We start from the raw sequence: 10,901 nt of genomic DNA, 5'->3' as shown, positions 1-10,901 counted from the left end.
AGGATATTAATTCCAAAACTCACACTAGGAGACTAGTTAACCTTAGCCACTTCAAGAAGATGACTTCATCCTACTTGGATGTTCTAGTGGACTGCTATTCTAGGAATTACCATTTCTAAGGCAGTGCAGGCAACACTAAACATACATGTAAAAACTGTTATTTTACTCAATCCTTTGCACAAATTGAAAAAATAGTGTATTTTTTCTGTTATAGAGGATTTATAGGAAATTCAGTCAATTGACAAGGTCTAGTTAAAAATAATTAAAAAAATATAAATGAGAAGAAAACCCCTTTAAATTATCTTTTTTTTTTTTTACAATGCCCATTGGAACCATTTTCCCAAACATAATACATTACTGGAATTCTTTTCTTTTCCTTCACTTCTGTTTCACTGGTAAAGATGCCTTATCACAGATCAATTTCTCACTGTTTCCAACCATTTTTCTTCCAGGCTGCACATTGCAACTTCCCACTTTCAACAAAAGAAAGGATTTAGAGATCAAGAAATACTGATTTTATTTTCAAGTCAAAGCCATATATCCTAAGTGTGCATCAAACAACAGAACTTAATTTACCATCATGCACATGAGACAATTAAGGACAAACCTTTCTGTCAGAACTGCTGTTCAGAAATAGAAAATAGGCCAAATAGGCCAAAACCAACTTAACAAGACTGCCAGATTAACTATTAATAAAAATGGAAAAGCTGATCAAAAATTAATATAAATACAAAAGTCACATTCATTCACTTTATTTCAATTCAGTGCTTCCTCTATCAGTTTTTCTCAAAGGCATCTCACTCCAGCACATAACCTATTTTCCTAAATTCTTCATGCTTTTCTTGGTTGTAAAATACCTATCATGAACAATTCTAATTGTCATAGAGACTCAAAAGTCTTTATAGGTCTTTATTAATCTAATTAAATTCTAAAAGTATTTCTGAGGTAACCTTCAAAATACAAACAAAATTAATTGCACTCCATGTTTCTTCAATGCTACTTTGTGTATTACAGTAGCTCTCGATCATGGTATAGATTGTCAATCATATATTGCAGATTTATTTGTATTTATTTATTTTCTGATGCGACAATTCTAAAAGAATTTTTTAAAATATGTTGCTTGTGTAAAAATGCAGTACTACTAGTAGTAGTATTAATAGTAGTAGTAGTAGTAGTAATAGTAGTAGTAGTAGTAGTAGAAGCAGTAGTCGTAGACAGTATTTTTTTTTGCACAAAAATGGAGATACCCCACTAAATTAAACTCCTCGCTCCTGAGCAGAGAAAGAGAGAATGAAGGTGGAAAGAGTGCGTGAAGAGGTTTTCATTGTTCTTTTGGTTTTTTGTACTTTCAAAAAATATAGACTTTGTTGCCAAAAAGAATACAGAACTATATCCTGCTGCTAATAAATAATAGGATGCATTTTTTCTGTTGTCCAAAAACCCTGCTTTTTTCACTCTTAGTCATGAACAATATTTTATTTCAAAATTAGAGCAGTATTTTTGCTGTATCAATAAATGGCACATCAGAATTGGTGTCAATTTATTAGCTGCATTTAGAAGTCGGTTCTTCTAAAATGTAATTTTAAATGTGGAATTTTTCAGCTTTTGTCACAATCCTCTCCCATTGAAAAATAATTCAAAATTTTTAATATATAAAAGTTCAAGATAGGTGAGATTTCAAAGACTAATCCCTGGGAAAAATAAAACAGAGTATCAAAAAACCATTTACCTAATTCTACTAGGTTTTGGGGTGGGAAGAGTAATACAAAGGATGAGTGTGATGGTGAAGTCTGTAAAGTTACTTAAACGCTTTTCAAACCTACTTTAGACCTGGCTATGAATATGCTATGAATCCTTTGTTCAAGAAAGATATTCTTCCTGACAAAATAAATGAAATCTGTCTTGATTGACAGCTATGACAAAAAGTTCTCCTTGGCATCTGTGGGACCAGGATTTTTCTATAGGGATCTGCCCTGCTTCTTATTTCCTATCAGTTCAAGAAAGAATTGGCCTTATAGCTAGTTGCTTTGGCATGAAATGAAATGGTATTTACCCCCAGAAAGGATCTGCATTAATCATATTTGGCTGGATGTGAAGACATTCACCTACACTATGAACACTTTTATGTGAGATAATGAAAGACTTTTGAACCCCCAGATGACTATATCTTCCTGATCATGAGACAACTTGCCAAAACAATTTTGATGAAATAACATGAGCATGAATTAATGACTTTTCATTAATGTCATAAAATGCAGGGTTTTCCTGTTATATGGGCAATACTGAGACAGAAGTTTAAGCTAGTAAACTAACTGAATATGAAGATCAGAGGAGAATAAAATTGATGAATTTTAGATTTTAGATGTAATGGGTGGTTTTTCACACTGTAAAACACTTTGCACTGATTATAACACAAAATTGTTACACCTACAGAGATGCATCTTACTGAAGTTGCTTACATGAGTGGCATATTTCACATTTGCAGCACACCTGTTAAGGTGACCTAATAAGGTGGACATTTGGAGAAGTGTGTCCTTTCTGTGCCTGCCTAAGGACATCTGGTCACAACAGTAGTGTCTGACTACTAATAATGAACATATTCATTTACAGCACAGAACATTTGAAAAGGTAGATGCCTATATGGATGTATTTGTAGGAAAGCTACTCCCTCTGTTTGCATCTATTCATTGGGGTTGGCTCATAGCCTCAAAATTTGATATTTTATCATCATTTTCATCATTCATCATATTCATCATTTTAATATTTTATCATGACCCCTCCTGCTGACAAAAATAATGTCTGAAAATCAAGGATAGTTTTATTTTCCAGGAAAAAAGACTGATTCATTACTTTTAAAAGGTTATTTTTGCATCTGGTGAATTAATAAATTCTTTTACTGCTGTATTTGTAGATTTATAATAATTTGGATATAAAAAGTAGAGCTCTGATTGGCATGCAGACAATCTTTAGCTGTATTTCTCCTGACTGTAGAAAACTTCCAGATTACTTTATCTGCCTTTAATACTTGTTACTCTGTAGAAATATGCATGTATGTACAAATATTAACAGCTTTACAGTGAAGCAAGGATTAAAGAGTCTTTATCCTTTTATCTTTTTCATCATTATCAGCCACATGGTATGAGCTCCTGTATTACATGAAAAAGAGCATCCCCTGCATTTAGATTATGGTAGTGTACTCTTGTTATGTGTGCCTAGAGATATATTAAATAAACATAGCACTTCTGTTTATTAGTTCTTTATGTATGATGTAACTGGGAAAAAAAAAAAAGCTGTTTTAGAAAATTTGGCTGACAGCATATCCATATAGTTACATGAAAAATATTTGCTGCATAGCTGGAGATCACCTCAGATGAGGAATAGCCTTTTGACATAAGTTTAAAAAAAAAGGCAGGTCAAGAAAGGTATGAAGACAATGTCCACACTGTGAAACTTCCTTTGGGTACATAAAAAAGAGCACTGTATAGTCTGGGTTCAGACTTAGGTTAAATTAGTTGAAGGCCACTAAATAGCTTTGGGTGTATTTATTGCATTTTTTTTCACCACTTGCATGAAGGTAAAATGGTCTTAGAACAAGGACTAAGTTGGACTCAGGCCTTTTTTGGTTTTCAAATGCGGTTTGGGCCAACAAGAAAAGAAACCTACAAGACTAACAACAACAGAGACCCAAAGAAAAATGAAAAGTTTGTGCTGCAATTCCACAGATGAGCTGAAGTCTTTCCTGCGGGTGGCAAAAACCAGTTGCACAGTGGCACAATGAATCTACATTTTACACGATCTCTATAAAGTCCTAAGTAGCACACTGCTGGGTTAGAATTGGTGGCTATTCTTCTCCAGAAATTTTCTATCCTTTCTGCTCCTAAAACTTCTTTTAAGTTTCCATAACAAATTTTATTGCTGTTATTGTTGTTACTGTTATTTCTACTAGTATTATTATTACTACATTTCAATATCTCTGTTTTATGAGAAATAAATTGATATTTTTGTATGGGTTAAACCAGACAGTGGATTTTCCTTTTTGACCTTTTTTTTTTCAGTTTTGAGGAGATTTTGTAGATGAAAATTTAGTTATTTACATGACACTATGGACTATTTTCTTCAGACTTTCAATATAATTTTTAAAAAATCTTATTCATATGCATGGAGTCTTACATACATAAAGTATACTCCACAGAGAGAATGCTGATATCCAGCTGAAAGGGTACATGGGTTACAGTCACAACTTACACTGTTGGGAATCTGCAGGCAGAACAAGGCAGAACACAAACTCATCAAGATGAAAACAATTATGGGAAGTGATGCAATTCCCCTGGCTTTTAGTACTACAAAACCTTTTGAAATGGAAAAAGTCAGAATCCTAAACTAGCTCTGTAAACCCTTATTTGTGGTGAGATTTCCCAAACAGGAAAAAGCAGGATTTCATAGATCCTGCTTGACAAATCTGTAATTATGGAGCTAAAGTCAGAACTTGTTTGGTTTCAAAAAGGAATTAAATTCAGGCAACTTTTTGGAATGCAGTTTCTAGCAGGAATGGTCACCTGCTTGTAGATGGACAGTGATGCTGCTGCAGCTGCTTCTATTCATTATACTGTATTTTGTGTTTTCATCACTCTCAACCTTTTATACGTTGAATCAATCGTGTTAGGGAAGGACTTGTGCACTACAGAAGCCCCATTCTGAGCTTCTCTGGGCTTACAGCTATGCACATGAAGGCAGAATCTCTCCTCATGAAACACAGGAGAATTTACTGAAAGAATTCTTCTGTTTGTCCTTCTCCTGATTTCATTTCTTCTTTTCCTCACTTATCAAATGAAGCAATATCTTTCTTCCATAACTTCGGTAGGGAGTTAATTCCCAAGATTCCCACTTTGATACTTCCAAGTTCCTGGGAACTCACATTCCTGCCAAGAGCAAAACCATTTAGTAAATCTCTAAGAGCTTTTGTAAATAGGATGCCACACAGCAGATTAATCAGACATTCAAAGCAAATAGCTGAGAGGTTTGGTAAACAAGATTTATAATAATGCAGACTGTTGAGATATAGATACATACACACACACACACACACACACACACACACATATATATATATATATTTATATATATATGCACTTGCATTACAGGCAGGAAACTATTCATGCCTGGGACGACTGCATTATTAGTCACAGCACTGTGACCTCTCACCCCAAGTGATAAAGTACACAGGTCAGAATTGACAATACATACTCATGGCTGATCATGGCTGCCAGTTATTGATCCAAAGAGGGGAAAAAAAGAAAACTTTGCAGGAAAAAACATTGCTCTGAATTACAAACATGCATTCTCCTGAGACTCAGCAACTCTCTGGGTTTTTCCCACTGGAGCTGGAAAGCAAAAAGTGAGTTCAGCCAGTATTTAATATCAAGTGAATGTGGTGTTTAATCAATACTATTCTGCTTTTGTTCCACGATGTGGAAAGCAGTGTCTATTCATTCAGTAAAGGTTAATGCCAAGGGTCAAGTGATTTCACACTCTCTGTAGGATCCACAACATTTCAGTAGTTCAGATGCCTTGGACAATGATGACTCAGTTGGACTGATTTATTGCCACTCTAAGGTCCTGCTTAATACAGAAGGGCTATCTTATGATAATACCTCAGAAAATAGCACTGATAGAAAAAGAGGCTATAATTACCTACATTTTGAAGTAATGTCTTCATCTCTAACATCCGATAAAGATGTAAGGTCCATTTAAAATGATATGCTCCTTGTATTAGCAAGTCAGTTAAATCAGCTATTATCAGTGTGCTCTGGTTTATGAAATGCTATCTATGCAAAAGAAATCTGGCTGATGTATTGAGAAAAATGCAAATTGCAAGCAAATCTAATACTGCCCAAATAAAAAAACACTCTTCTTAGTAGACTGATTAACAATACAAAAAGGGGGGAAAATTAAAGACAATGTGGAATAAAAATATAACAAACACAGATATTCTAATTGGGCTTTTGTATGTGAGACCACATAAGCAATAGTATGCAAAATCCCTTGTATTTTTCTTCCTCTAAAATTTCTAACTTAAGGGTTGATAGGCAAAAAGGGGAAGACTAAAAACTCCCCCTCAATAGGATACACTGAAAGTGACATTAGGTGAGGTCATTGTCTAAATGAGAATGCATTTGACTTTGTCAGGGGTTCTAATTTTGAACATGTTAGGATCCCTGCTTATTATTCAGCAATGTCTTATTCAAGATGTGTTTTATATAATGAAAGAAGTTCAGATGTCACTAGAAAAATAGTGTGAGAAGAATTAATTGGAAGGCTTATCAGACAAAAGTAATTTAGAATCCAAATCTATCTAATATATCATTGAATGATGAATATACCAATCAATTAGCAAAATAAGATAAATTCTGCAAATTTCACTGAAGACATCCTATTATTATAAGTGGGAGGATATTTGGAACAGTTAATTACTCCTTATTTTAGGTTCTAAGTATGCAAAAATCCTTTATGTGAATTTTCAACATCCTTCTCTCCCCCAAATTACAGATATTTAGAAATTTTTTTCAGACTTGTTTTAAATAATAGTGTCATGTTTTCAATAACACTGTGGCAGATATAGAAGAAAGACATTTTAATGTGAATTAAAAAGAAAAATCCTTCATTCTTACATCTGTGGGATACTGTGTTGTTTTACAAAAAAGAATAATCAGTGCAAAAAAAAAGACAAAATGTTCATTGCTATATTTATTGAAAATGGGCTAGTTTCTACAAAAAATATACATTACATGGCAACCAGTTCCCTCTCTTTGATGGAATAAATTGTTACTGATAGTATTAAATGTTTAGTTAGTAAATTTCTTTCCACCCTTTGATTTCTCTGAGTAGAAGATATCAAAAATATCATAGAGGGCTAAGAATGACACTGAAATAATACACTTAAAGACCCAAACAGTCCCTCTCCCACAAAGACCCTGTGCTTTATTTTATAGATTTGAAAAGCTCTAAATAGTTCACAGTTCAAATCAAGAGATTTAAAATATCTGACATCTGTTGAGTTTTTCCTTTCCCAACAAGGTTTCCAAGTCACAATCTGAAGTATAAACCCCTACCACCCTTCTAGTTAAAATTTCATACAGAAGTTGCAATGGCAGTAGCTATCATACTTCAGAGATATAAAAAAAAATCCAAAGATATCTAGAAGAGAAAAATAAAAGTTTACCTACTTGAAAATAACAGAAATTTAAAAATAAGATTATTTGTGTTAGAAAGGAAAGTGTCTTTTTACTTGTACAAGAAGCTTTCTTTAATTTATTTAAAATAAGAATGCCTTGGATTATCTCAGTTTGTGATAACAAAGACTTTGTCACACTAAATCAGACCACTACACCGTTAAGTTCAGAATCTTGCCCGCAGGCTCAGTGGGTGCCCAGTCTGTCAGACAACAGGACCATCTATTCTTGCTGACCCTGTTGAATGAGAGTCTCCACTTTGAAGAAGGAACTTAATGAATTTTTTTTTACACAATTTAATATTTGATATTTTTTTTTGCTGCTAGAGCTTTACAAGTTAGCATTCATCAATTTTATATACAGAAGTGTACAAAATGCTACCTGTCTTAATCCTAAATAGTATTATCATGACTACGTACAGGCCCATCTCATACACGATATAGAGCTTTGCTCTGAACAGGAATAGCTATATATTTCTGCAATATCCCAAAATCATAACAAAGAACCAGATTTTTTGCACCACTTAATGAAATAAGCAGTCTGGGAAATATGAAGATGAAAAATTGAGCCAAAAAATGTTGCTAGAAAATTTTTGCATAACTGTATGATCTAATGATTCAAATATTTCAGCTTTGATCCAGCAACAGGACTGCATATTCTCTCTCTTTTGGACATGGCAGTGGAATTCTAGTACAGCAGGCTTTTTGTTAATTTAAGTTTTTAAAAATAATAAGTTTTAGAGAGAAGAGAATGGCCATTCTGACCAAGATCCCTGTAATATCTAGAATTAAAAAAAAAGGAAGAAAAAAAGACTTGCCTAAAATTAGACTTCTGAATCCATATTTAGGCAATCAAAAAAAAGGCCTAATTATGAAGACTGCTAAGCAGCCAGGAGCACCTATTTTACTTGGTGTTATCCTATTGCAGTGAGGGCAGTGAATTAGCTGTCTCCTGAAAAATGTAGCTGAGTTTCCATGCTAATTATGCAAAATACTTGCTTTGTTACAGAGTGCAACATCAGTGAGATTTATACAAGCAGATTTAGCTGCCTTTTATATACTGAGTGGTACAGAATGATTTTGGCTCTCCACGTGCAAGTTATATATGATATGAATGAACACATTAATCAATCATGGATAAAGTGTTTATTACAACTCCATTACTAGTTTTGATTTATGCTCTTCTATTCTGTTTTCTTCCATTTTCATAACTTTTTTTTTCTGTTTAATCTTCATCTGTGCATGACTTTGGGGTTTGGCAGGGACTTGAAGTTTAGTCATGAAACATTATCAGAGCACAAGTAATTAAAATATTACAAATACATTTTTTCCAAATATTAAAAAATATTAAAATGATTATATAAGAAAACACAAGTACTTATTTCATATTACCATGCCACTTGAAAAGGACAGTCAAAAGAATGGAAAAGTAAATCTTATTTATTTTTATGAAAAGTGGCACATTATTATAGATGGTTCTGTTTAAGAAACTGTACTAAATACATGCATAAATAAAAAACAAAACAAAAAAAAAACCCCAAAAAACCAAACACAAACCTAAGAACACTCCAAACCAAAGTCACCTGAATTCTGTTCGAATAGCTGTCAAGTACAAGACAGTAAAAGAAACCTGTCAAGGCTCAGAGTTCTTATGGGACAGGTTTCACTGCAGGACTGAAACATTGATTTCTGGGAAACTTAAAAAAAAAATCTTTTCTAAATGAGGCTATCACCAAACCTTGACGTGAAATATTTTCTTCTAGAATCGTTGTTGCACTTTCACTGAAGTGTGCAATGGATTTCATGCACTCAGGTGCAACCTGTTGAGAACACATATGTGCATTTCTAATCTCTTAAAATTATCGATTTGAAGTCTAACTGCTTAAGGTTGACTTCTAGTAACCTAAGATTCAATTCAGCATATTGAGCAAGACTGGAATCCTCGCTGAACTCATTGAGTGACTTTGGAAAGACAAGACAGTTTACGCTCCCAGCTGCATAAAAAACAGTAGAGTAAATGTGGCTTTTCATAACACTATGAGTTGCAATGGACACCACAGCAGGCTGAAAGGGATAAACAAGCTCTCAGAAATTACTCAGGTGATATCATGCTGTAACTCATTCAGTTAGAAGAACTGAAACCAAGAGAGATTTACAAACCTAAGCAAAAAATCAGACTTGTAAAGAGTATATATTGCTTACTCTCTTATTTTCTTTCTTTCAGTAATTTCTGCAAGCGTTTATTTATTTGGGAAGTGCAGATCACCATGAAGGAGACTGTAGAAAAGAAGAATTTCCTGTTATTTTCAGTTCTAATGAAAATTCTCATCTAGTTTAAAACTCTCAGCCCATTTTTAAAGTGCTATTATTCTCTCCATCGTGTTCACTGTCCACAATGTCTGAAACAGGAATTTACAGACCTGTAAGCCAAATCCCCTCTTTTACTCATAGTTGTAATATCATATCTCTCTAGAATGTACCCAGGACTTGCTACACTGTATACCTCCAGTCTTTGCTCAGTTCCCTATAATTTCAGTTGCTGTCCTCCTTCCATCCTGCTGGCCTTGACAAAGCATCCCTCGAAGCATGGTACCTGTGGCTGTCCCTCTCTGTTATACATGACAGGGCTCACCAGAGAGTGCAGCATCCTGAATCCAGACCTCAAGAACATTCAACATCCTTGCAAATTTTCCTCACCTGTGAAGTAGAGGGGGGAAAATACATCACATGCAGTTGTTTTACCATGCAGCCTTGGTCTGGTTTTAATATCTGCAGTTTTTGAATTGAAATGGTGTACAAAGATGTCATTCTTTATGACAAAAGCCAAATAAGTGCAAATACTGTCATTAAACAGAAAGTTGAGTCTGGGGTGTAATGGGGAGGTCAAATTAGAGATGCAGTAGCCTTTGCTCAAGGACAGCTAATGTAAGCACTCTGTCTTTAAAAGTCATGCCACTGCAGCACACCGTTTGGGTTACACTGATCTGGGTGCTACATAGCATAAATACTCCAAACCAGGTCCCCAGCAACTATCACTAAGCACAAGAAAAGTGATTAATCCCCAGACAGAAACAATACACTGGCTAGCTGCTGTGATAAATTTCTTATTTCTGCTGGAGCCTGGACTTGCCTGACCACATTCTGCAAAAAAGCCCCCAACTGCCCCTCAGAGTGAGACATGTGCACACAGTCTTTTTGATGCAAAATGCATAGTTATAAAATACAATTTTTACCTGTGATATAGATACATGTCCTATGAGTGAGGCCTCACAACTTCGTTTCTTGACTGTGATTATCAAATAACACATACTTAAACTAGATGACAAGAGGAACCAGAACTCTCTGTGAGTCAATCAAAGACAGCGTGGTTCGTCTAGCTTGGATAAAAAAGCCTTTCATCTTAACATGCACATTATTTGTTCTGCCATTGCACAATGCCCACCATGGTGAAACCCTCATCCAGAGCTAGAGCAAATAGACAGTATAAAATGGAGAAGCTCTTACCTCCTTTCATAACTGATGATTTATCATCTTCTCAGGCATCTAAATACTGTGCTTGTTCATAATGCTGACTGAAGATCAAACGGACACATAGACAGCCTACCTCCACAACCTCCCATCCCTCTCCCCACACAGCTGTTCACGTCATATTTGAGGTCAGTCCAGTCAAAGT

The 10,901-nt window shown here is 34.6% G+C and overlaps 1 long non-coding RNA gene across 1 annotated transcript; it reads right to left on the bottom strand.

Annotated features, from left to right (window-relative positions):
• Positions 1-500: 500 nt before the first annotated feature.
• LOC118698966 (uncharacterized) lies at positions 501-10,807 on the bottom strand. The gene is made up of 4 exons (XR_004982005.1): positions 10,733-10,807; positions 9,861-9,925; positions 9,431-9,505; positions 501-4,919 (listed from the first exon to the last, which is right to left on the bottom strand). It is a non-coding gene; the product is annotated as an uncharacterized LOC118698966 (long non-coding RNA).
• Positions 10,808-10,901: the final 94 nt, after the last annotated feature.

This window comes from Molothrus ater, chromosome Z (genome assembly GCF_012460135.2).
Source record: "Molothrus ater isolate BHLD 08-10-18 breed brown headed cowbird chromosome Z, BPBGC_Mater_1.1, whole genome shotgun sequence".
In the NCBI taxonomy this organism is placed as follows: domain Eukaryota; kingdom Metazoa; phylum Chordata; class Aves; order Passeriformes; family Icteridae; genus Molothrus; species Molothrus ater.
This window is presented reverse-complemented; position numbering and strand designations above follow the sequence as displayed.